The sequence below is a fragment of the Podarcis pityusensis genome, assembly GCF_964106645.2.
Source record: "Podarcis pityusensis genome assembly, chromosome: 10".
Taxonomy (NCBI): Eukaryota; Metazoa; Chordata; class Lepidosauria; order Squamata; family Lacertidae; genus Podarcis; species Podarcis pityusensis.
The window spans coordinates 22,190,926-22,218,705 of NC_138035.1; the positions used below are offsets into that span (position 1 = coordinate 22,190,926).

The window sequence follows — 27,780 nt, forward strand, 5'->3', positions numbered from 1 at the left end:
TTATTCATTATTTCCTAAAACAAGTTTCTCCGTTTTCCATCTTGAGCAAATTGAAGAGCTGAACCCAGGAGTGAAAAATGGTGTGATTTTTCAAATCGCCCTGTGGAGACGAATGGATGTATAACTTACGGGACTGCACTTCAGCGGCTGGCAAAGGTTAACATCTTCCTCCTTAGGGGGTGGGGGAGGAAAGGAACAAGACCTTGTTTTACCATAACTTGGGTATGATTCATACAGCATTGGAATGAACAAAAGCGAACAGCAGTGCAGCCAAAGAGTCATGTCGCTGGCTTGTAAAAATGATATAATAGTTCTTCTCGGTGAATGTGAAATATTTTAATTGGGAAACTTGTCGAGCATTCTTTTGCCGGATTCGGTAACCTTTGCCAGCTGAAGGGCCAGAGTTCCTCCTGGGCAACTTTCTGGGGGCCACATGCCAGTGGTGAGTGGGATCAGAGGCAAAAGTGGGCAGATCAACATATGTAGATGTAACCTTTGTACGGTATGCTAGCTTCTACACTCTTCCCTCTTTATCTTTTGTCCAGGTGAGCAAGAGGCATTAACAGAGTTCACTAACATATTCCAGCCAGGCAAAAACTCTCTGAGATGCTGCCAAGGGGTGCCTAGGCAGAGGGTCTGTGGGTAGGGTGAGGGGAGAGCCCTATGGGTCAGACAGAGAGGCAAGAGTTGTGGAGTAGACATTCCCAGTTGGTGCATGAACCATAGCTACCTGTTGAATCTCTGTAATTTTTATATGACAAATGTACGTGTGCATTGTCCTGCTTTTCACAGAATCACAGAATTGTAGAGTTGGAAGGGATCCCAGGAGTGGTCTAGTCCAAGTTCAGGCAGGAATCTCAATTGAAGCATCCATGAACAGCTGGATAGTTCAGTCTGTAGAGCATGAGACTCTTAGGTGGAATCTACACACATATAAAAAGCACTGTGAAAATGCTTTTTTTAAAAAACGTTTTGAAAAAGACATTGGTTTTTGCATAGCTCACTGTTGCCATCTAGTGTCACGTTTGCATATTGCACTTTGCAACACATTTAAAATGTTTTATTTGCAGCTGTATAGTTGAGTCCTTAATCTCAGGATCGTGGGTTTGAGCCTCACATTGGGCAAAAAGGTTCCTATTCTGCAGGGGGTTGGACTAAATGACCTTTGTGGATCATTTAGTCCTTTGCAGTTCTATGATTCTATGACAGATGGCCATGCAACCTTTGCTTAAAAACCTCCAACACTGTACTCACTGATAATGGGCCTAACAGGAAATCCATGATGGTGGCCAACACTGCATCTTCTGAGAGCAAGTTCCATTGTTCGGCTATGCACTGTGTGAAGAAGTATTTTATTTTGTCTGTCCTGAATCTTCATCTATTTGGCTTCATTGGATGTCCCCAAATTCTTGTCTAATGAGAGAGGGAGAGGGGGAAATCGCCCACTTTCTCCATGCCACACAGAATTTTATAAACTTCTACCATGTCATCCATCTCTTCCTTGCCTTTCCTCTAAACTAAAAAGCCTCAAATTATTGTATCAATGGCATGTTGCAGAATACGCACACACAAACATAATCCATCTGGAGGGAATCTTAGATTCTACATTTCCCACCTTTGCTACAGGTGATGGCATCAGGAGAACAGGCGGCGCAGCATTGCAGGAGAGCAGCGTTCCCTTCATGCCTCCGGTTGGCTTAGAAGACGCCAATGTTACGCCTGACAAGCGGCTAGAGCACCGAACACTGAACCCAAGTCTCCAAAGGTAAAGGAAGGTTTCAGTTCCTCTTTGATTCTAACCAGGCAAGCGGGATGAATAAAGATGAAACGCTTCCCCATTCGCTTGAATTCTTGCTGCCCTTCTTTGAGGGCTGGCTGGCTTGGTGCGTTGTTATGGGGGAGGGGTTAATACAAGGTGGCAGCAAACGTAACTGGGATATCCCAGGAGTGCGTTCCTGGCTTTTAAAAGAACATCTCACTGCAGCAGTCTCGGGGACAGCATTTTCTCTCGTTATGTCACATTTCTTTCCCATAGCCAAGGAAGGAAGGAAGGAGAATGGATGATTAAGTAGCAGTGGAAGATGATGAGAGTAAATAAGGCAAAAATCAATTACTTATTTTGATGGCTCATTTTTTTTCCCCTTCACGGGTTGCCCCATATATTTGTTTTTGGTTGTTTTGCTAATTAATGAGCTTTCTTCCTCCCACTGAGCACTGCTGCAAAGTGCCATCGCTGTGCTGCAATATTAAGATATTACATTTTAAAAGAATCATCTAATGATTTTAGCTAACTCCCTGTACTGGACAACATAGATTTGGCCCTTGTGGGGAAACCCCACTTCCTCATCTCTTTTCAAGGCATCAGTTCTGCCACTCCAAGCATGGCTCTTTCCCCTCTCTGAGCTAGTGCTTCAAACCTGTTCCTTTCTCAACATCCATGTGCCTGAGAACATAGAATTCCAACATAGCGTTGGAAGGGACCACAAGGCTCATCTAGTCCAACGTTCTGGAAGTGCAAGAACATGACAGGACTTGGTGTAGTCAGGCAGAGGCAAGGCTGAAAGAAGGTGAGATGGGGAACAGTAGAAGAGTCACCTTGTTGTTCAGATTAAGACAGCAGCTCTAACCCAGAAGTTTTGCTGTGTTTTGGCTTTAACGTACAATTAATCCGCTCTGGCCTATTGATGTTCAAGAGACTTCCTTTATTGCGGGGCTGGATACCCTTTAGTACCCTTCTTTGGCCAGAGCTTGGTGGTGGCGCTCTATGTAACATCCCGTGCATAGGCCTTGTGGGTCTGAGTCCAGACCAACTGGTTAGCTTTCTTCTGGTACAGTATCTGGTATTAAATTGCAATTGTAAATTGAGGAAGATGACTGTGTTTCAGGGGATTCCTCCACCCCAAAAAATATTTTTAAGGTTATGATCACTCCCTTGCTCTTCAGCCAAGTTGGCCATTGATTAAGCTTTATTCTCTCAAAATATTGGTGGGTATCTTCTGTAACCATTCATGTTTGCCTTCCATTTCTGTCCCGACTTCTTTGAAAAATTCAGTGACAAGGCAGCCTAGGTATTCCCTGTTCATTCTCAATGTGTGTGTACATCTAGGATACCAAGCATTCTTTATATCTGACTTGTTCGCCATGAAGTGTTTCTAACACATTAAGGCAGTTTTCCCCAAGCTGGTGCCCTCCAAATATTATTGGACTACAAATTCCATCATTCCAAGCATAACCAATGGTCAGGGATGATGGGAGTTGTAGTCCAAAGCATCTCGAGGGCATCAGGTTTCAGAAGGCCAGATAAAGGATTCAGTCAGGACAGGATGTTATGCCATGCTGCAATGTAAACACAAATAAATGTCTATGCCTAGTCTGAAAGCTGAGCAATTTGTCTATCTCATATTTCCTGCTGCTACAGTACCTTAAAAGTTTTATGCTGAAGAAGTGCAAAGTTTGATAAGAGTTACAAAGGAGGTCAACAGCAGAGATCTGATTAGCTCACCCATTTCCTGCCCTAAGTTACTATCCAGTTAATAACTCACAATATCTCCATATCTGTATGTCAGCCAGACTGACCTATAAGCCACCATTGGACTTTAATCTTTCCTTTATGGACTCAGAAATCAGAAGCTAATACTTCTCCCACCTAAAGAGAGAGAGGAAGGGATATTTAACAACAGAAAACTCAATAAAAGCCTCTGTGTTATGGAAAGCCTATTAAGTAAAAAATGTATTTTAGCCAATTAGCAAGGGTCAGTGAGTTATCCTCACAAATCTGGCAGTGGAGGAGCGGAGGGGGTGGGTTGAGTTTAAAAGTAGTCAAAAAATTATTTAGCAATGTATTTTGTATATAGATCTGAGCAAATAATGGATCCTTGCAGCCAGATCATGCAACGTTAACTTCAGAGGTTGCCAACCTTTCTTAGCATACAGACACATTTGCAAAGTGGAGAAACTTCTGTGGCTAGCAGACACCCACACACAGACCAAGTCAACACACACCAGAACCTTTTCTACTGGCTACAAAAAAATGAATGCTTCTTGCATGCCTAATTTCCGTGAGAGGAGCAGCAGAAGGGACTACAGCTGTGGGCACTGGCCAATACCTTTGTGGGTGCATGTGTACCTACAGGTTTGATGTTGCTGACTCCTTGACCCAATTTATGGCTTGGAGCTCCTTTCCTTCTTCATATTCTTCCATTCTTCCCTAGCAAACTGATCCATGGCTGGAAACAGTAATGCATCTGGATACCAGTAGCAGCAAACCATGGGGTGGGGTGGAGGGCTGCTCTTGTGCTTGGGTTTCCCAAAGGTATCTCCATCTCCTCAGAGTATTGCGAAAGAACGATGTCAATCAACATTTGATGATCTCTTTCTACTGTTCCACAATAGAAAGTGTCCTTTCATACTGCATCACAATGTGGTACGTTGGTTTGACATCAGCTGGTAGGAAGTGCCTACAGAGGGTGGTGAATACAGCACAAGATATTATGGGCTGTTCCGTGAATCCACTGGATGACATCACGGAAGAACGTTGCCTCAGGAGAGTGAGGAAAATTCTCAGGGATGATTCACACCCTGGCCGGCACTTTCTTGATCTCCTGCCCTCAGGCAGAAGATATAGAAGCACGATTAGTTGCACCAACAGTGTAAAGAACAGCTTCTATCCGTGGGTTGTTAGGCTGCTGAATGAAAAGATAACAACAGGGCAACTGACTTTCGGGTTTGGTGGGTGTGCATCAGTAAACGAGGGAAATTAAGACTAAGAGAGCTGAGTGGGGGGTGCTCGTGTAATCTCACTGTATACAAGTTGTACAAGTGACAATAAAGTATTTCAATATATCTGGTAGGCCACTGTGAGATCAGGAATGCTAGCCTGGGTGGGCCTTTGGCCTGATCCAACAAGCTCCGATTATGTTCTTAACACACCCCACCTATTTTCTTAGGCTCCAACAGGATTCAGATACTCTGCATCATGTACAATCACCTCTTGCTTTCTATCGCTTTTTGGTCTAGCAGTGGAGAATGCTTTTGTAAGCCCTCCTTGCACATGTGACGGTGGGTGAGTGGGTGTTGCTGTTACCACTTTACATGGGTGGGCTGACTCACACAATTTATATAAAGAGAGACTGCCTGAACTTTTGATTTGGCGGTTTGGGGAGTGGCTCTGATAGCCTTTGGGGGCTCTCTCAAGGGCTCAATTACTTTCCCTGGAGACTTGGGAGCCTACAAAATTGTGACTCCACCCCTCCTTTACAGTGTGTCGTGTCCAGGATAGAGGGTGTTCACATAATCATTTTTCACATAATTTTCATACTTCATGGACCTCTTATTGAAAATGAAAAATTCAACAGGAAAAACTTCAAACCCAGCCTGTGATTGCATGTATTAGTTTGTTCGGTACTTAATCATATGCAAAGTGTGGTGCCAGTAAACCTGCATGAAATAATATTACATTTTCTGGTTGCCACTAGTTTTGAATTATGCTAGACCAGAAGTGGGGAAACCTCTGGACCAAAGGCTGATTGAAGCCTGCCAGGTGCCCTTATTTGACCCATGTAGTTGTTTTGGCTAAGCCACAGCCCTCATATAAGAGGTCAGGTGTGAAGCAGGTAAAGATGCAGCTTGGTCAAAAGAGACTTGCAAGTCCTGACAATCAGCTGATTGTCTGTATGGGGAAAACCAAGTTGCCTGATGTTATTGTGAAGTCAGGCTGCTGACAAGGGATTACAGTGGTACCTCGGGTTAAGTATTTAATTTGTTCTGGAGGTCCGTTCTTAACCTGAAACTGTTCTTAACCTGAAGCACCACTTTAGCTAATGGGGCCTCCAGCTGCTGCTGCGCCGCCAGAGCATGATTTCTGTTCTCACCCTGAAGCAAAGTTCTTAACCCGAGGTACTATTTCTGGGTTAACGGAGTATCTGAAGCATCTGTAACCTGAAGCGTATGTAACCTGAAGTGTATGTAACCTGAGGTACCACTGTAATATTGTAGGTGAACCACTTGCACTGGAATGAGTAGGATTTCATTTCACTTTGCCTGACAAGCTGACCAGTGTGACTTTTCCCTGGGTGTCTACATTGTCGCTTAATAGGGGCTTGTAACTGGTTGTGAGTGCTGTGTTGGGGGCATCTAAAGAGCTTTAGGTTGGCCACCACACGTGTGTGTGTGTGTGTGTGTGTGTGTGTGTAAGACAGTTAGATAGGGATGTGGTGATCACTCACAGGCATTTTTAAGGTGATGGGGAGGACCTTAGGTTTGTTGCTCAGGGTGGTGGGACTTCTAGGATTCCTTCCAAGGCCAACTATTCCATTTACCAGAATCTGGGGGCCTGGAGGTGGGGTCTCAAGTGGTTAAACAGTCAAGCCCTCTTCCCAAGGAATTGTAGCTCTGTGAAGGGAACAGGGTTCTCCTAACAGTTCTCAGTGCAGTGGTACCTTGAGTTACAAATGCCTCAGGTTACAAACTCCGCTAACCTGGAAGAGTTACCTCAAGTTGAGAACTTTGCCCCAGGATGAGAACAGAAATCATGTGCCAGCAGCGCAGCGGCAGCAAGAGGCCCCATTAGAGAAAGCACTCCTCTAGTTACGAACAGTTTCAGGTTAAGAACGGACCTCTGGAACGATATAAGTTCATAACTAGAGGTACCACTGTACTTTCAATAAACAACAGGTCCCAGGATTTTTTTATGGGGAGCCATGACCATTTAAAGTGGCACGATACTTGAAAAACAATTGCAATCAATTGACTACGCTTGTAGGATTACAATAAGTTTTGTAAGGAGAACTATATGAAATATTGCAGGGGAAATTTATGAGAATGGATTTTAAGTTATGGACTGTTGAAAGTAATAGTGGAAATAATGAAATGCAAGGCTAAGTGATGAAGGTTGAAAATCATTAGATGTGGTTGATGGAAGTCCTAGGCTTATAGCCAAAATGTTGTATAAGATGAGAGGAGATGTTATGTTTTGTTTGGAAAATATATATAAAAACTAATACAGTGGTGCCTCGCAAGACGAAAAGAATCCGTTCCACGAGTCTCTTCGTCTTGCGGGTTTTTTCGTCTTGCGAAGCAAGACCATTAGCGGTTTAGCGGGCTTAAGGATCAGCTGATAAGCGGCTTAGCGACCAGCTGTTAAGCGGCTTAGTGATCAGCTGATAAGCGGCTTAGCGACCAGCTGTTAAGGCTTAGCCCATTAGCTGATAAGCGGTTTAGTGGCTTGGGAAAAAGCTGATAAGCGGCTTAGCGACCAGCTGTTAAGCGGCTTAACGATCAGCTGATAAGCGGCTTAGCGACCAGCTGTTAAGCGGCTTAGCCCATCAGCTGATAAGCGGTTTAGCAGCTTGGGAAAAAGGGGGGGGGGAGAGAAAGGAAAAAAACCCCGCAGGAACGCGCAAGACATTTTCGTCTTGCGAAGCAAGCACACAGGAAATTCGTTTTGCGGAGCACCTCTAAAACGGAAAACCCTTTCGTCTAGCGGGTTTTCCGTCTTGCGAGGCATTCGTCTTGCGGGGCACCACTGTATATAGATAGATGATAGATAGATAGATAGATAGATAGATAGAGGCATGATATTGCTTTTAAGGCATAGTGAAGATGAGGCCGATATTGTAAGCAAGCCATGGGAGACTATGGAACATGTTTACTGCTTATATCAGGGATGCGGAACCTGTGGATCTCCAGGTGTCTCTTCATCTCTGACCACTGACCATGCTAACTGGGTCTGATACGAGTTGCAGTCAAGCAACATCTGAAGCACCACCGCTGGTCCACATACCTGGCTTACATTAAGACAGCCGTGTTAACTTGTGCTTTCCATTCTTTTTGGTGCATGAATAAATATGTATGCACTTTCACTCTTCTGTCAAACAAAAGGCTTTTCTTTTAATCCTAAGGGGGAGGAATATAATAAACCCGGCTTCAATAAGCTCATATGCTTGATAGGCTTAATCCTGTGCAAGGTATTTGGTTATATCATTATCATTAATTTTATCCCTTGCTTACATTTACATAAGCTGAAATACTTAAAGCGTTATCAGTTTTGTTTCAGAGGTCTTTTAAAAATGATGTTTTGTAACGAACTATGTAGTTAGTTTGAAGATTTATAAATTTGATGGAATGTTATATATATATATATATATATATATATATATATATATATACATACATATATAGTATATATATATAGTCTACTACAGATATAAAATGTAGAATATAGAACAGCATTATTATTCAACTCAAATTTTCAAAATTAATATTCGTTCTAAGATATATGAGCTTTCTGAAATCTGATAAGGTAGATGCTTGCCTGTGACACTTCATGTATTTTTTAAAAGTGCTGTAAGACTCTATTGTCTGAGGGCTGCGGAATAACACATCTACTCTGCTAGAATAAAATAAGCAATGGTTATAGCTTTTTACCACCCTAACTTAGTTGTTTGAAGTGTTGAAATACACAAAGCTTTCTCTGTGGCCCAGGTGTTTGGTACAGAAATCAGATAAAATCGATTTACCTTCCTGAACATCCAGACTTCTTGGCTTGTCAACTGATTGTTCTGAGAACAAAAAGAGGGTGTGTGATGTCCCCAAGTTGCTGTTTTCATTTGCGGTACCATTTCTGGGAATTAAAAAGAAAAAAAGAAAAGTGCTGCACAGAAAGATTGTTTTCAAAATGTCGACCTGAAAACTGAACAATGGTGTGTTGAGAATCTTGGCATATCTCTGTCTGATTAATGAAAATACACATGGCTTTTTCTTTTTTTTTCTTTTAAGAATCTCTTGTCCAAGCTATGATGGGAGGAGGGTGTCTTAGTGGATCATTTTCATGGGCGAGCACAAAATCACACAGTCCACTGTTGCTTCTTCTAAGAGGTTTCAGAATAATACAATATTGCAATGTACCGTATTTTTCGCTCTATAAGACGCACCAGACCACAAGATGCACCAAGTATTTGGAGGAGGAAAACAATAAAAAATATATTCTGAATCTCAGAAACCAGAACAGCAAGAGGGATCGCTGCGCAGTGAAAGCAGCAATCCCTCTTGCTGTTCTGGCTTCTGGGATAGCTGCGCAGCCTGCATTCGCTCCATAAGACGCACACACATTTCCCCTTACTTTTTAGGAGGGGAAAAGTGAGTCTTATAGAGCAAAAAATACTACATCAATATTGCCCCATTTTGAAGGTTCACAGGCTGAATCACACAAGCGTGCACAAGACCCAGGGGGCACATTTTCAAGACTCATAATGCCAACTTGCGCATGCCTACTCAGAAGTCCCGTTCCGTTCAGTGAGACTTACTCCCATGTAAGTTTGGATATGGATTGCAACGTCAGTAGCTCATTCAGCTTACTGCTATGTGTCTGACCTATCTCTGTGGACAAAATATGCTTGAAGTCTTTGTGGGGGGCTGAAAAGAGGCCATTATTGCGACTGGAACAAATAACTTGTTGCTTTTGATGGCTGCTGCACCAAAGCCTGGCTGGTGTTTATTCCAAGGTGTCCTCCTTTTTTCAGTGTTGCCCATGTGTGAGTCAAAGCTTTACTTAGGTTGGCTGTGTGTCTTACTTTACACAGGACAGTCTTCTGTTTGAAGGAGTCCTCTATTTAAAGGGCTGTCCCATCCAAGTCAACCCTCATGTAGGGTTGCCATATTTCGAAGAGTGAAGTTTTTCAGCTATTTTTAAGGCCATTTGCTAAAATATACACTTCCGACATTGGTTGCCATATGTCCAGATTTCCACGAACATTTCAGCGATTCCCGCCCGGACGCTGTTTACGGCGGCCGAATCCTGGCTATGTCTGGGAAATGGCAACCCTATCTAATGATGAGGTTCCCCTAAAAGGGAGAGCCAAAGGGAGACTTGAAATGGCCATGACTCACCTGATCACAGCCTTGGCCACTATGGGGAGATGTATTATATTTATTTTGAAAATTATAGTGATTCTACTAGAGCAAGGACTTTTGGCTGCGCAGTGAACCTTCCCCACTGTCTCCTCTCTCCACATGCCTCCTAAATCTGCTCTGAGTGGCCCACCACCCCAGAGCAGATTTGGGAAAAGCAAGGGGGCACACATGGGGAAAAGAAGGAGGGGACGTTATGGTGAACAAACAGAAATTCTTGCACCGGGGAAGCACTTTGCTGGATCCTGCCTGTAGTAATGATTCCTAAATTTGTCACTCTGTGTCTAAATTGTTGTGTGCACCATTCCTGCAAATCAATGTCAGTTTTTGTCCTCTTTCCCCCCAACAATGCTTAAATGGCCACCCTGATTTGACTCCTCGTCTAGAAAACACACACACACACAAAAGCTTCAGGAGCATAACCCCCTGCTCAGGAACAAGAGATCCACAATAGATTGGAAGTGTCAGTTTCTCAGAGAAGAGAAGAAAGACGTGAGACCACGAGAGATCTGAAGAGTGATTGTGGCTTCATTACAGTGGCTGCTTTGCTGCTGAAACAGGTTATTGCCTGTCACAAGTTGTTTTTATTTTCTAGCTGCTGGCTGGTGCAGGTCTTGTCCTGAAAATAAAAGCAATCCATCCTTCCCCCCCACCATCTTTTTAGGTTTTTTATTTAAAAAATCTCATCACTCTTCCTCTGCTCAGGGTTGATAGAGTCTTGTGCACCCCCCCCCCAATTCAGCTTCTCTCCCTGTCTCTCTATTATACAAAAGAAGATGGGGTGAGCCAGAAGATCGTGACTGTTTCCTCCAGGTCTGGCTACTGTGTTGCATTAGCATTGTGTTCTAAGCTATGCAGACAGTATAAGGCAGTGGTCACCAACATGGTGCCCATGGGCACACGTGTACACACTGTGGACTTACCTGGTGCCTGCAGGGTCCCTGCTGCCCACTCCTGCAATCCTTGCAAGAAATATTCTGTTTTGGCCCATGGAATAGGTTGTGGCATGCATATGGCTGCAAGGTTTGTGTGGGGTCTGTGTCTGTTTATCCACTTTGCAAATGTGCTCATGGATCCAAAAAGGTGGGTGACCTTATGGGTACAGCACTGTACTCTTCAGCCAAAGCATGAGTGATCCTGAACAGATCAAATTCCTAAGTAGCAAGTACAAAAGCAATTTTAGATTAGCTGTTCATTAGAAGTGCTTATACCCTGCCTCTCCTCCCAGGGCAGGTAATGTCTGTCTTTAAAATTCAATCAAAAAAAAATAACCCAACTTCAAAAATGCAGCGTCAAGCGACATGTTTCCTTTGTAGCAGTATGCCACTAACAACTGGGTGCCTGATGAAATGAGAATGTTTTAAGGTGGTTGTGGGGACAATCTGATCTCAGCTGGGAGTTCCATAAAGGGGGAGCTAGCAATATGAAGTTCCTGCACCACCATTCCACTAGGAAAGTGTCTAACCTGCATTCTGGAATTGGTGTTCTCTTTCTCCTCCTTCCCCCTCTTTGCAAGATGGAAGGGATTGCATCAAGATTATTGTACCGTTGCACACATGTGCTTCTATCCGGTGGTAAAGCATCAAACACCAAGAGAAGCTTGGTTCAACTATATCACATCAACACTGGTGTGGTGGCGGCGCATGTTTTATCCGTGCCCATTTGTGTGCCAGTAATGCAGAAGAGGGAGATAGAAAAGAACTGGGAACCTGAGAAGGGGGACTTGTGGCCTTCCAGATGTAGCTGGACTGAAATTCCCATTATCCTTGGCCATTGGCTATGCTGGATGGGGATGGTGGGAACTGGAGTCCAAAAGCATATCCAGGGCCACAGGTTCCCCAACTTTGCTGTAAACTGCCTGCAGTTCCTGTGTACATACAAAATTCAGAAATTTAAAAAGAAAGAAAGAATAGAGGATGCCAAAAGCATCCTTGTGCTCCGGAAGCAATTCGTAACTCTGAATTCAGATGAGAAGAAATTCAGAAGCAGCCATAATCTGAAGGAAGTCCCAGAGTGAGCGTGCCAGAGGCTTCTGGATGTCCATTGTTTGAAACAGAATATTGGCTAAATGGGCCTACATTAGGTTCAGAAAAGGCAATTTCTTATGTTCTCATAATTATACTGGGATTTAGATTTGCTCTCCAGGCTATTGGCTTGGGGCCAATTCAGATGTTACATTATGAGCAAAAAGAGCAGAAACAAGAATTTTCTTCAGGGCTCTAGTGCCTTTTCCACTAATGAGCTAATATGTGAATCACAGAAATACAAAATTCACTCATGGTACTTCTGAGCTGTGAATATTCCGGTTCACACACCTAAATGTGTACAGCCTTGATGACTTACCTAAGGATATACGAGCAGCTCTCTGCTTTCTCTGAAAGGGGTTGAGCCTTTGTGAGTTTGACTGGCTCTACCATTAGGGAGAGTGAGGTGACTGCCTGGGGCAGCAGCAGTCTATGGCGATTCCTCTTGAACCTCCCATCCATTTCCATCTGTTGCTACATGGCCTATAATGCCCCCTCCCCCATTCTGCCTCAGGGTCAGTGAGGGGTGGCAGTGTTAGCTTCAACTGCCAGTTCCATTGTGGTACCATCTTGTCCTTTGCATCCGACAGCAACATTTCTGGGGCCAGCCCAGTGGCTATTAGCTATGTTCTTCCTCCACTGTTGGAGGCAATATGCCTCTGTAAACCAGTGGCTGGGTATCACTAATGGGGAGAATGTGGTAGGACTCAGGTCCTGCTTGTGGACTTCCTGTAGGCATCTGGTTGGCCACTGCGAAGACAGGATGCTGGACTAGATCATTGGCCATTGGCCTGATCCACCTGGGTTCTGTTCTCAAGTGCCTGGTGAAGCCCCACCAGAAATGTACCTGGGATCAAGTGGAAGGTGGAGGTGGCAATTCTGGGTGATCATGGGTGGAAAGAGCTCAGTGCATTATTGCTTTCACCACTTACTATCTCGTATCCAAATAGGTGAAATGTTTCCACGGAAAGCCCATTGTGCTGGAGGAGCTATGACCATTCTATCCCTAGGTTAGATTTATGATGGCTCATTTACATGTAGAAGCCGCCATTGGGTACTGCACTCATCACAGGATAGACATGAAGTTTGCGATTCTGACCCCAGGGTAGCTCTGGACTTCTGGGAGGTATTGGTAGGGGTTTCATTCCCACATTCCCACTTCAGCCCCCACTGAGGACCAGAGGTCTGCTACTACACTTGGCCAACTCCCTGCTTTCCCTCTGGTTCTTAGCATATCACTCACTGCCTTGTCTCTTTGAACCATAGTCATTTCTTGTGCACTGCATGGTGGGAGCATGGAGAGAGTGCCAGTAGTGCAGAATGTATTACAGGCAGAGGACCGGTCTGTTCAATCATGCAGGATAACATGTGAGGGCTACTGTGTAGAGGCACCAGAGCTTGTATGAGGACCCTTGTCCTTAATGTCCCCAGATGTACTGCCTCTCTTTCTCTCCTACATAGTTGTACATTGAGCATGAAGGTCTGCAGGGACAGTCTGACATTGTTTAGCTGAATGCGACCACAATCTTCCCTTTGACTATTTTCAGGTGCATTGCACGATTTGAACCTCCACACATGTTTTTGAACACCTGAGTAGATTTTGTTTTGGGGGGAGGGGGGAGAAGGATTGCATGGTTTCTCGAATCTGATTTGTGAAGGATCCAGCATTTAGATCTAAGATCCAAGTCATCCCAGTGTGGACCGATTTAGTTCTTACTGAAAGCCATAAAGATATCAGAAGCATATTTCTCCTCCCCACTTCTCCCTTATAGTAATGAGTAAGCTTTGTTTATTTCTTTTCCCACTTTCTCCCATGATTACATTCCCAGCTAACGAATGAGGCAGTCTTCATAAACAGTTGATTTTCTTCAGGTCGTCGTCTAGAAATAATGAGTACAACCGTTTGTTCTTCAATCTGTCTTGCTGTTCTGTTGCTATCCTCCCAGCAGTCCCTAATTCTTTTATAACAGGGTGTGTGTGTGTGTGTGTGTGTGTGTGTGTGTGTGTGTGTATGTATGCATGTATTTTATCACTTGCAAAGATCCTCTGGTTTCAATTTCAGATGTGAGACAGAAGAGGGAGAGAGAGGCAAAGACAACATAAACAAGGTTTATCAAGTGAGCAAAAGTGGTCCAACCCCCCATATGTCCCATCTCATACCTCAAGACCCATAAGCAATGATATCTGCATAAAATAAGAAAACAGGCAGATAGTGGAATCTATGCATGCATGATATCACTACAGATACAGGTAGCTAGTCTCCATGGCTGCCGAGGGCTAGTGCCTTTGGGTAGATACTGGAGGGAATAGAGCATTTTAGGGGGGGTCTTGTGCAGGATCTGGGTCAGAGTCCTGGAGCCTTGGTTCTGCAGAGGATAGCAAGAGAAACAGCAACTGGAGGCTTGACAACCATATGTCAGGAGTGCTCTGATGGTGTTTCCTGCTTGGCAGGGGGTTGGACTCGATGGCCCTTGTGGTCTCTTCCAACTCTATGATTCTATGGAATATCTCATTGCACTTCACATGTTTTGTATTGGATATGTAATACAGTGTTTTATATTGCAATCAGTATTTTATATAGCTTTTGTGTATTGGATTTTTGTTTTATGGTGTAAGCTACATTGAGTCTTATTTTAATAGAAAAGTGAGCTCTTTCTCTCTCTAGATATAAAAAAATCTAAATTGATACAATACATTTGCTTCCCTGTCAAAGGCCTCAATCTGCTTTACATTCTATAATGATGACTTATAGTCTAAAGAACATGACATAAAATGAAGAAAAGCATGTGTGAGAGGAGGAAGAAAAGCACAGAAACAAAGGAGCGTACAACCATAGAATTGTAGAGTTGAAAGGGACCCCAAGGGTCATCTAGTCCAACCCGCTTGCAATACAGGAATCACAGCTAAGCAAATCAGTGACCAGCATTTTCATCCTTCTTCATAATGACTAGAGAATGATCAGGTGACATGACTGCTGATGGAGGCATTTCTGGGAGAGGAGAAGCCAAATGTCAGTTGATTCTAGGTAGGAAGGGGAATCATTTTCTAAGGCATACACTAATTTAAAGAGGGAGGAAGAAAAAATAACCAGAGAAGAAAGAACTCCACTTATTGATTTATTTGAATTCATATTTTGTGATGATCAGCCGGAGACTCTCTTAAATATGGATGTCATTTTTCACGGTCCAACAGCTGATGTGTTCAGTGAGTAAGAACAAATAGTATAATCTCCTACAGGTTGTGAATGTCTCTGCCAGGGTTGTACCACAGGTTGCAATGCAGCTAATGTTACTTAATGAGTGTCAGCTGGAGTGCACAAGCAGAAAAAGATCAGCTAGGTCTCACACTTAAAAAATATATATAGCGATGGTGAGCTTTTAGGATGTATATTGTACCATTTCAATTGCCTCTAAAATGGGGCCTCCTCTGCCAAACTGTCAAAAATTTGGCTGTTCTGACCTTACCAAGGAATACTAGAATGCCTGGAAATGCCGTGCCAGTTGGATGGTAACACACATAGGCAGCAGAAGATGGTCTGAGTCTCACCTTGAAAGCCATGGGAAATAATGAATGAATGGGAGGAATGAAAAAGGAACGACTGAATTCCAAATCTGTTTTGAAAACGAATGCGATGCAAAGCAAAGAAATGACTAATGAACCTTACAATGATGAAAATGAATGACATAACTAAATGCGGGTGAGAGGTGGAATCTGGCACACCCCTACTAGAGGGGAGACAAAGTTCTGAAAAGAATGCCTTGCTTTTCGAAACAGCAGCTTATTCTTGCAGTCTATTTTTCTGGGATCAGCTGAAGGGAAATCATTATAGGGTCTCTGGGAGGATGCATTACACACACACACACACACACACACACACACACACACACACACCATGGCTTACACTCCTACACAAGCAATCTTCTTTACTCTGTTTTTCCTTTTGGGTTCAGGCCAGCTCAATATGCCTGCCAAAAACCCACTCGGTGATACAAAGAGCAGCCATGAGCCTCTTGATTGTTGCCCTTTTCCTGTAATTTTAAAACATCTCCAGCTATCCTCTCACTGTACCACCTTGGCTGTAGCAAAGAGAACAACGGGCATGATTGGAAAAGAGAGATCTAAATGAGACACACCACCTGCGAAGCTCCTCTTGCCCTACTGCCCATGCATAGGAGGGGGCTGAGGAATTGGCACCCCACATTGGGAGCACAAAAGGAGGATATCAGGATGTGCCAAGAGACTTGATCACCCCCCAGTGTTTCCACAGTGATAACCTTTCCCACAATCTCCTACCTTGAGTTGCAGGGAGTACTTAGGTGGCATTTTATGGCTAAGTAAAGGACCCCTGACCATTAGGTCCAGTCGTGACCGACTTTGGGGTTGCGGCACACATCTCGCTTTATTGGCTGAGGGAGCCGGCGTACAGCTTCCAGGTCATGTGGCCAGCATGACTAAGCCGCTTCTGGTGAACCAGAGCAGCGCACAGAAACACCGTTTACCTTCCCGCCGGAGCGGTACCTATTTATCTACTTGCACTTTGATGTGCTTTCAAACTGCTAGGTTGGCAGAAGCAGGGACCGAGCAACGGGAGCTCACCCCGTCACGGGGATTCGAACCGCCGACCTTCTGATCGGCAAGTCCTAGGCTCTGTGGTTTAACCCACTGCGCCACCCGCGTCCATATTTTATGGCTAGGCATGGACAAATCTGTCAATTTGGTTTCTCAGTTCTTTCTGAACTGCTAGGTTGGCAGGAGGATCTTCAGTATAGTTCTCTACATTTTGTCAACGAGTTGCATTTTTAAAATATATCAAAAAATCATCAGTATTTTAGTGCAGTTTCCTCCTAATGTATACATTTTTATGCCATTTTGATTAATTTTGCAAGCAATTCTCATTACCACAATGCATTTTTGTACATTATTGTTATACATGCATGCCTTTTTATGCACAATCTTCTCTAACATATCCATTTTTGATTGGACAACTGCATTACAAAATTTGGGGAAGTGTGAATTTCAAAGAATGGCTGCATTTACGTTCACATATTACTATTAGTTACATTTGCCTTTAATTGTGAACTGAATCAAATTTCTTCCTTACCTTTTTTTTTTTTAAAAAAAATTGTGTTGGGAAAATCACAGACAAGAACAGAGGAGAAATGGGCTTTAAACAGATTTATGCACAAAATTTGGCAGCTCGCTCAAGATGGACTGGTGCTGTATTGAGCAGTCCTTTTTATATTTATACATGTCATTTAGTTGGAGGTCTCTTTCACAAAAGTGTGGGCTTTGAAGCATAATCATGTTTTTTTGCTTTGTGTGTTAGATAGAGAAGTGTGGATTATGTAGTTTCTCATTAAAATGTAAAGAAAAACAGATTTCTCCCACAGATTTCTCCCTGAACACTGATCTTGCTAGCTAGGGATGATGGGAGTTGTAGTCCAAAAATAGCTGGAGACTCAAGTTTGAGAAACACTGGCTAGATGGATCAATGTTCTGGCTTAGTATAGAAAAGCTTATTTGCTCCACTGCACTGGTGCACAGAATGATTGCACCAAATGAAGAGACCCACTGTTCTGGCTGCCACCGAGGAGTATAGTCATACCTTGGAAGTTGAACAGAATCCCTTCTGGAAGTCCGTTCGACTTCCAAAACATTCAGAAACAAAAGCGTGGCTTCTGATTGGCTGCAGGAAGCCAACTGGAAGCCACAGAAGCCCCATCAGACGTTCGAGTTCCAAAAAACGTTCGCAAACCGGACCACTCACTTCCTGGATTGCGGCATTCGGGAGCCAAAATGTCCGAGTACCAAGGTATTTGGGATCCAAGGTACGACTGTATGTTGAAAGGAAAGTGAGAATGGACTGAGGGGTTGGATGACTGATCGAAGAGGCTCTGTTCGGCTCAGAAAATGAGCCAAATTATTTCCCTGTGGTTCTTTTTTTAATACTTTCTCTTTTCTGAGTTAATCTGAGAAAATGGAGTAGTGGATTTGTGGACACTACAAACAGCTTAGTGTCAGGAGACAGGAGTCCGGATCCACAAACCATATTCACACCAGCATTTCAATTGGAGTGGACCCAGAAGCCCCTGTTAGGTCCTGGGTCCATTCTGGAAATGGCCCAGGACTAGAGTTCCCTGGGATGTCCATGCTCTGCAGTTGCCACTTCCATAACATTTCAGAAGCCACAAATCATAAGATGGTGGAGGTCTTGTCAAGCTGCTTTGGGCTATATACTGAGTCTAGGCCCCTCAACATACATGAGGATGCTATTCTGAATGCCAGCATTGTCTTTGGAGTTTTAGTGGAGCAGACTCATTTATTTCCCTATCAAAACTTTTTTTGTGGGAGTGGAATATGGTTCTTGGGCTCATCCACCCACCCTCTCCACCAAAGAAGGCCAGTGTCCTCTGTACATCTGGCATCCTCCTGTTCACTGCTTGTTTCCATCTCTATGATTTCATGCCTCTTAGATCATGTCTCTCTCTCTCTCTGCACTTCTTTGAGCAGTCCCTATAAAGGCTAGAGGTTAACTTTGTTCTCCTGTTTGCTACAATTGACTAATCTTTACCATGTAAATGTTGACAGTTCCCTTCATTCCCTTTTTTTGTTTGCCAGAAGCCATGGCTTTTTGCATGTACACTTTCCTCTTTCTTCTGCTTCCCCTTTCCATTTTTGGTGTTGTCAGTTGAGCTTTTTGCAACCTGATCACCAGGGACATATTGACACTGATCGCTATTTAAAAGAGTAGAATGTAGGCACTACTATTTCAATGCTCAGGTCTTCAGTGCCTTTCCTAGGAAAATAAGACCTCTATTTACAGTGGGTTCTACCTTCCCAGTTAAGATATTGAGCATCAGGAGGACCCAAAGCTTTTTTTCCTTTATTTTTTTTTACTTCTCCACTGTTCAAATCCTCAGAGGTCTAAACACCCCTGAGCAAAAACCTGAGCCTAAGGCAAGCCTAGAGCCAGCTCTGTCAATGTTTATTTTGTTTTCCTCTCCATTACAGATTTGTCTGTCCCTATATTTAGAAAACAAGACTCGGTTCCAATTGTATTCATTGTCAAGCATTCCTTCCACCTCGCTTCTCTTCTCCCGGGCTTAGTTTTGCCTCCTGCACAGAGAAAATTCATCATCATCATCATCATCAGTCTATTTATTTGCCACTTTCCCACAAAATTGAGCTGAAAGTGGCTCACAAGTAGGGAGGGTCAAATATGTCATTTCTCGGTTCTCCAGATTTTCATATCAGTTTGTGGGTGGAGTTTTAAGAACAAGTTCTCATGAAATTTCATCAGCATTTTGGTATCAAATTCTCCTACTGTATATATTTTTCAATGCAATTTCCTCCAATAGACACATTTTTGCAAAACTATTCTCCCCAATAGAATACATTTGGTATGCTGTTTCCACTAATCTATGTGTTTTATGCAAACTCACCCCCAATAGATTTTGGAGGTTGTGTGTATGCATTATTTGGCTAGAGATCTGCATCATGCAAGTGTGAATTTTGAAGGATGGCTGTATTTCACATCTGGTTCAGAAAGTGCAAATTAAAGTAGGTCCTCTTTTGCCCAGGCAGTCACATTATGTGACTCATGAGAGCAGCAAAATAGCCAGACTGTACAATGGTGATGGGAAAAATCAGGCCAAATCTTTATTGACAGTGGCAGGCAGGGCTGGGGTTGGCATGGCCTTGGGTCCCAGGATCAGTTCCATTATTCCACAAGCCCCATGTTAATGGAATGGATCCGCTGGGTTTGGATTGCTCCAAACCTGTTTGACAGGAGTCAGCAGTGTTGAACCTTGCTGTGGGGCAAGCCAGATTCCCACCAGGCAGATACCAAACTCACGCTTGAGTTTGCCATAGTCAATCCTTCCCTCAGGCCCCTTATGGAGGCCCTCTATACTGTGTAGATCCTGACCAATGCCATTTCTGCCCTCATACAAACAATATTCTTCCACCTAACAGAGAAAAGCCGTAATTTCACTGAGGGAAGGTGTTATGTACTGAGTTGAATAGGATACAAAAGGCAGCAGTCTGATTGGTCCTAGAACAATAGGATTCAGAATGCAGCAGTCTGATTGGTCCTAGTACAATGCAGCTGTATGATTGGTCTGCAGGAGCCACCCAACCCAGCTCCAGATGGAAGTGAATCCACAACCTGATTGGCCTACAGGAGAATTCCGGAATTAGCCAATCATGTGCAGCTCATTGTGTAAATAATGTATATAAAGCAGATACTTTGAGGGAACTTTCATTCCTCCTCACCACTATGAGCTGAATAAAGGGCATGAAATCCATCTCGACTCCAAGTATATTTCAGAAAGGCAGGGGAAAAAACCCAACCGAGTGTCAATCATGTTGAGAGAGAAAAAACTCCTTTTTGGCTCTGTCAACCAATGACCCAAAATTGCTCAGTGAAGGCTCTAACCTAAGGGTGGATGGGTGGGCAGCTCTCAAAGCAAAATGGCTGTGAACTCCAGGGGATGCAGTCTTGTATAGGCTTTCCCCTCCCCTCTTCAGCAAGGGCTCATGGGACAGCTTTTTCCCATGAGCCCATCACACAGAGAAGATACTGGGCAAAACCTTGCCCAGTATTTTGCTGCAATCTATGGGCTACAGCACCACCAGGCAAAGGCGTCCTGTGCTTATTGGGCACAGAATGGGGCTTAGATGCAAACTGAATTGAATCTCTTCCCTCATCCCTACTCATAATATACCAATTGAACAGTGATAAATGTAACAATTGGGGAGAACCACACTGAGAACAATTAAAATAATCATAATTCCAATAAATGCAGACAATAAATCCATACAAGGTTATATGGAACATTATACGAAACAGTACAAACACGGCAACTGAATTTAACACATTGTAGAGAGAGCAATGTCCATCACAGAAATAAAACAGTACTATACAAAACTAAGGGGGGGAGGAAATTACCCAACTTAATTTTACTCAGCGTAGATCTAGTCAACTTAATGGAATGAAGTTCTCCAGGGCCATTAATTTCAACGAGTCTACTCTGAGTAGGGCTAGCTTTGAATGCAACCCATTGTTCCCAAAGGACATCCCACTGAAGCTTGTCACAATTAATTAATTCCTGGACAGAGCGAAATGGAGCTGCCTGAAAAGATTCATGTCTAGTAATCAAGCCGGGCTATTCTTGCGCCGAAGAAATTTACAACTGCCCAGCCATTCCAAGAGTTATCAATACTACAGCTAATAACTCATAGGTATTAATCTCCTGACTAGGGGCCTACAGCCAAAGGCTTGCTAGTTAATTCAGATCAATATGTGAACTTCACTTCTTCCCTCTTCTGCAGCTCCTGGCAATCTGCCTCTCTTTCCTCTGCTCATTCTCACTACCAGTTTTTTGATTGCTGACAGATGTCTCTTCTGGCCTTCTGTTTCTTACATTCTGTCCAGCAGGGAGCCTCTGCCCTTTGATATCTTTCCAGGTACCAGTGTAGTTCCAACCACCCAGATTCCCCTTATCGGATGATAAATGGGGATCAAGTCAAGAAACCTCAGAAACGGCCTTGAACTAAATCAGACCATTCGTCCATCCAACTCAAACTGGCAGCAGTTCACCAGGCTTCCAGGCAGGATCATTCTCAAGCCCTATATAGAGATGCCAGTATGTCATGCTGCCACAACCGGGTCAGGCATCAAGGTCAGAAAGGGAGGTACCACTTATTCATGAGAAATAAGGCCATCAGTGACTATCTGCCCTGGTGACTGCACCAGACCCTCCAGGTGTTCCTATTTTCCAGGGACATCCCTGATTTAGAGAAGCTGTTCCAGTTTCGATCCTGGAATATCCCACTTTTCCTTAGGATGTCCCTATTTTCATTGGAGAAATGTTGGAGGGTATGGTGAAGCATATGCGTTGCATGCAAAAGGCCCCAAGTAATATCCTTGGCATTTACAGTTAAGTCTGGGAAATATTCCCACCTGAAATTCTGGAGAGCAGCTGCTAGTTAGTATCCACTGACGATGCTAATATGTCCCCAGGTTTTTTTGAATACCAAATCTTAGTGTGACCCATGAGATTTTTTTGCAGTCTGGTAAGAGTTCCATGTTTTGTGACACTGACCTTTTTAGTATGTGACTACATCTGAAAATACACTGCTATTAAACTAGCTTCCCCCAACCTGGTTGTTGTTGTTAGGTTGTTGTTGTTTTTATTTTGATTATGTATTTTGTGGTTTTATATTTTGATTTTATTCTATGAGCTGCCCTGAGACCCCTGGGGATAGGGCGGTATATATATTCAAGCAAGCAAGCAATGATATGGAGTTATCCAACCCCCGAGTCATCGGAAGGCAATTCTGTATAGGGATTTTAAAAAATGTTTAATGTTTTATTGTGTTTTTATATATGTTGGAAGCTGCCCACAGTGGCTGGGGCAACCCAGTCATATGTGTGGGGTATAAATAATAAAATTATCATTACAGAATGGGACGTCCCTATTTTCATTGGAAAAATGTTGGAGGGCATGCTGTGCTCTGCTCCCACTGATGGAGACAGTATACTTCAGAATAGAAACCGCAAGAGGGGAGGGGAAATACCTTCCAACATGACACGGTCCAAATCTGGGACACCGTTTTCTGGGTCTGCACCCCCACATGAGTCACATGACCCACACAAAATAATGCCCTCCCCCAAACTCACTTTTTCAGGCATTTTCTTCTTCTTTTTTTGCATGCGAAGCTCGGGGAAAAAATGCAGCCTGAAATCGCACACGATCATGGCAGCCATTTTCTCTCACGAGAGAAAATGGGATGTCCTGCGTTTTCCAGGGTGGCTGGGTGTGAAAGTGCTGTTGTGCGCTTTCCCATAGGTATCTCCTTGTCAAATGTGAGAGCAGGGTGCTGGACTAGATGTGCTTTTGGCCTGATCCTTCACACACACAGCACATATATTAGGCATAACTGAATAGAACCAGACAGCTGGACAAGACCTCAGAGGTCACCTAATCCAAGCACCTACTGATGCAGGAAATCTGCTGCTATAGCATCCCTGATGAGTGGTCATTATATTAAAAAAAGCATCCTCTCTAGCTCTACCAGACCCCGTGGGATCTAATTCTGTGTAAGCATGGACCAGATGGCACTGTTAGCTACCTTTCCTTCAGGCCCCACCTGTTTTGCAGAAGAGCAGCCCGAGGACAGTAAATCACTTTGCAAACTAATCCACATTTGGCATGCATTACAATTGCTGATGGTGGATGGCAGCAATAAATTGCAGGGGAGTTTCTGCAAGTCAGTACTGACGCCATCAGCGGTGCGTGGGCAAGAAAAGCCTCTCCACGTTAACAGTAGTAAGAACTGCTATTCTGCATTCTCAAGCTGCCCCCCCCTTCTTTTCTTTTTAGAGCAGGGAAATGAAAGCTGAGAAATGCAGCCCAGATCCAAAATATGTATGTTTCAGTCTGATAGGTTATTGCAGTTGCCACCTATAAAAAATCCTATTCTTTCCCCCGATGTGAAATGCGCAAACCCTTCTCTCTGTATCTTTTCTTTCCCTGTCTCCTTTCACATCTTCTTCCCCTCTCAAATGAATATGCAAAGTTTCATTGAGATGTCGCTAAATAAGCTGCTGGAATCAGGGCAACACCCATCCACCCCTCTAGGGTTAGTGTTTGATTAGTTTTCAAAATAGCTTAGCGCTTCTCCAGAAGCAGTCTTTCCCCCAGGAAATTTGAGGCCACAATCCTGCATGCTTACCTGGGAGTATTTAGTTATATTTTATACTTAATTGAATGGTCCCGAGGTGAGATACAAAAATGTAACAATCAAACCAAACACAATTTACATTCAAATTGTGAAACAAAACCTTGGGGGTGGGGTGGGCAAATTAACACACATATACACACACCCAAAGGCAATAAAGAACAGCATTGCAGGAGGAGGGAAGACAACTCATTCAACCAAAGAAAAAGCAATGAGAATCATACAGTGGTGCCGGAAGACACACCTCAGAGGGGAGGTCATTCCACAACCTGGGAGCCACCACAGAGAAAGCTCTGAGTGAGATTTACTTCTGTGCAGAGGTGCATAGGCATCAAACTTCTGAGCAGAAATTGCAATCTGCGTTACAGGTTTACCTCTTTCACTCTTTAGGTGAGAAAGGGTGATGTAAGTTGCCCACACTGATTGGTTTGTTAGAACTGCACTTTTTCAATCTAAAGAATGTCCAAACTGGCTCACAACATCAGAATGATGTATGAGAAGAAAATAATGCTTAATAAAATGTAACAGTGTTCCAAGGCAGTTCATTAACAAGATAGTTCAGGTCAGCAAAACTTAAATCAAGGAAGAATCATTATTTTCATTGTCCCATCAACACATCCCATATTAACACATTTGGTCAAGTCAAGACTACACTAAGGTGATAATTCCCTGCATGCACTTAACTGGAAGTGTGTTCATTAAATTTGGTGAGACTTACTTCTGAGTAGACATCATCAGACTGGACAATCTATTTGCAAATCATATTAAAGCATAGCAACAGAAATAACAAGACAAAATCTAAATTACTAGTAACGTTAGATATCACCGAAGAGAGGCAAAATGTAAATCTGGATATACTGATAGTCCTCTAGCTGATTTCTGACTTTTGACTGTTTAACAACAGCAACAACAAAATGAAAATGTGGAAGGAGAATAGATAACAAGAATGGATTTGTGCATGGAACAGATTCAAATTCAGTTCAGTTCTGATACTCAAGAAATATTCCTGGGTTCAGAATTCTTTATTTCTATGTCTCTGGTACCATTATCTGGTTGGTGGATCGCTGGGCTTCAATAAAAACCAAAGTGGGACGCGGGCGGCACTGTGGTCTAAACCACTGAGCCTCTTGGACTTGTTGATCAGAAGGTTGGCGGTTCAAATCCCCACGACGGGGTGAGCTCCCTTTGCTAGGTCCCAGCTCCTGCTAACCTAGCAGTTTGAAAGCACACCCAAAAAGTGCAAGTAGATAAATAGGTACCGTTCCGGTGGGAATGTAAATGGCATTTCCGTGCGCTGCTCTGGTTTCAGTGTTCCATTGCACCAGAACCGGCTTAGTCATGCTGGCCACATGACCCGGAAAAACTGTCTGCCAACAAACACCGGCTCCCTCAGCCTGTAAAGCGAGACGAGCACCGCAACCCCAGAGTCGTCCGCAACTGGGTTTAACTGTTAGGGGTCCTTTACCTTTTTTTACCTTTAAAAACCAAAGTAGATCCCACAAGCTTGAAATCTGTACACACTCTTGAACTAAGGATTCATTAATCAGTCTGTTGATGTTCTTGATAATTTTGAATATGTATGCTAAGGCCATTCTGCCCTGCTTCCACATTAATTTGTGTTTTGTTCTGTTGTTTAAAGAACAGCGCTGTACAGATTTTCATACCAATTTCTAAAACTATTTTATTTCAAAATACACAGTTTCCCATCATTTCCAATCTTTCTGAATAGTCAAGGACTGCATCACAGCATTCAAAGGGAACATCCAGGGAACAGCTAAATCCCAATCCACAGACTAAACTGAGAGGTGCAGATCAAGTCCACAAGCATATTTAATATTGACCCAGACTCAACAACAAGGTAATAAATGGCATGAAGCACAATGTAAGATCTCTTTTATAACAATTCATTTCAACACAAATCAAGAAAACCCAAGTAAGCTTACAATCAGTGCACCAGCCAATGAATCAAAATCAACTTGTACATATATATCCAAGGCAGGGACGCAGAAGCTGTTTGCTAAGCCTCTTTGGGTACATCATTAAGATGTGACGTTAATTTCCCACTGAGCCTAGTGATTTGGGAAGACAAATGTGATAAAGCGAAAGAGACTTGCAATCCAATAAATCCATTGGGGACACACCAGCAAATGCCTAATTTGTTAAGGGTTCTGAGAGTGGTTAGGAGACCCTTATTCCCCTAACAGCGCTACAATTCCCAGAGTGGTTTAACAGTCAATCCCCCCCCCCCCCGGGAACTATAAATTGTAGCTCTGGGAGCAGAAAAGGGCTCTCCTAACAACTCTCAGCACCCTTTACAAACTGCAGTCCCCCTGACTCTTTAGGGGAAGCTGTGACTGTTGTGATAGTGCTTCAAATGAGTAATGCAGGTGGATAATATTCTACATCATGTAGAATGTATATTGAGTTTCTCTTTAACATTCTGTCTCGCACGAACAATATTCATACATGGTGCAAGTACCAGAAGAGCAGCTCAATTCTATGTTGTTTTTTCATCTACACCTCTGAAAAAAGGCCCCCAATATATCTTTTGCAAACCTTTCTGCAAAACGTGGGGTTCCCCTAAGCCTGCTGATATTTTCCTTTTGTGTGCAGTACTTTTAAATAGCAGTAACCGCCAGACTTTAAAAGCCTTTGAAGAAACGTCTTCCAGCCATCGGTGGCCACTGAGGAAACATCTTTAGCTGTTTGCTTGTAAAAAGATGAGAGAAAAGGTCATCTCTTCCCTTGGTGAGCAAGGGTGGGGGGGAGCAATGTGAAATCAAGTTGCGTCTGAATCCCATCCAAAGCTAATTTGGAAGGAATTGCTCCAGTGAAACATCAGTGAGAGCTTTGGAGGAAGTTAATAAAATAATTTCAGTGTGATTGGCAAAATTTCTCAGGGGTATAGATGTGTTTCTAACTTGCTCTTGGATTTTTGCCCAGGATGAAATTCCAAGGGAATTTGAAGGACCAGGTAAAACATCTGGAGGGGTGTTAAGGGAAGGATTTTCAATAAAACTTCTTCTGAGGAAGTGTTGTACATCTATGTTCTGAGAGGTGCACATGTTCATGACTGTCTCACTGTGGCAAGAGTAATCTTGGATAATTTCCGAGCTCAGTGCACATATTTATACTGGCAGAGGGGACTAATGGGAAGAAGTACAGAGAAATAACAACAGTTCCAAGTACAGACCAAGCAATTATGTTTTAATGAAAACACATAGTGGCCTGGTTTGCACATAATGCTAAATGGTGGTTTAGCATTATGTATGAACCCATGGTTTAGTATTATGTAGGATTTATTAACTTTAGTTAAAGGTTGCTCATAAGCCAAGGTTTCCAGTTGGTTTCCAGACATTAGTTAATATTAACCATCGCTTAGTATACACGCAGGTCAAACCTTCTTCTTAAGAGGGGTTAAAGAGCTGTCACTGCTGCAGAGCTACAGAGCCATGAGGGGAGAGCAGCAAAAATCCCAGCTGCTCTCAATGTTCTGTTGCTTTGAGTGCTGCTTTAAACTATTTGTGACATCATAAACCAAGGTTCAGGTGATCATTTGCCAGATGCTACAGTTTTAACTATGGTATATTAAGCTCCATTGAAAAGAATGGAGATTATTTCCAAGTCAATGTCTGTGTTGAAGCAGGTAGATGATGTCATCACAGAGGAAGCCAATGCTGTATCTTGATGCTACAAGAAGTATCCAGTGTGACATAATAATACAGTGGTTCCTCTGTTTGCAAATGGGATCCGTTCCGGAGGCCCGTTCACAACATGAGCAGAACGCAACCCGCCTCTGCGTGACTGCGTGTGTGCGGGTCATGATTCGCCACTTCTGAGTATGCGTGTGATGTCATTTTGCACATCTGTGCATGTGCGAGCAGCGAAACCCAGAAATAACCGTTTCTGGTTCTTCCGGGTTGCCGCGGGACACAACCTGAAAGCTTGCAACCTGAAGCAAATGTAACATGAGGTATGACTGTAATATTTTATTTATATCCCACCCTCCCCAGCCAAAGCCAGGCTCAGAGTGGCTAACAACAGTAAAAATAGCACAGTTTACATAAAATCACAGTCAATTAATTGAAATACATTCTAAAATCAG

General features: G+C 43.2%; 1 protein-coding gene across 2 annotated transcripts in view; it reads left to right on the top strand.

Annotated features, from left to right (window-relative positions):
• Window positions 1–27,780, top strand: part of CHRM2 (cholinergic receptor muscarinic 2) — a 171,956-nt gene that overhangs the window by 52,321 nt on the left and 91,855 nt on the right. For both annotated transcript variants that reach the window (XM_081024057.1, XM_081024056.1), the window contains exon 3: window positions 1,627–1,765. The gene's annotated coding sequence lies outside the window, so the exon portion shown is untranslated. The remainder of the gene's footprint in view (window positions 1–1,626; window positions 1,766–27,780) is intronic.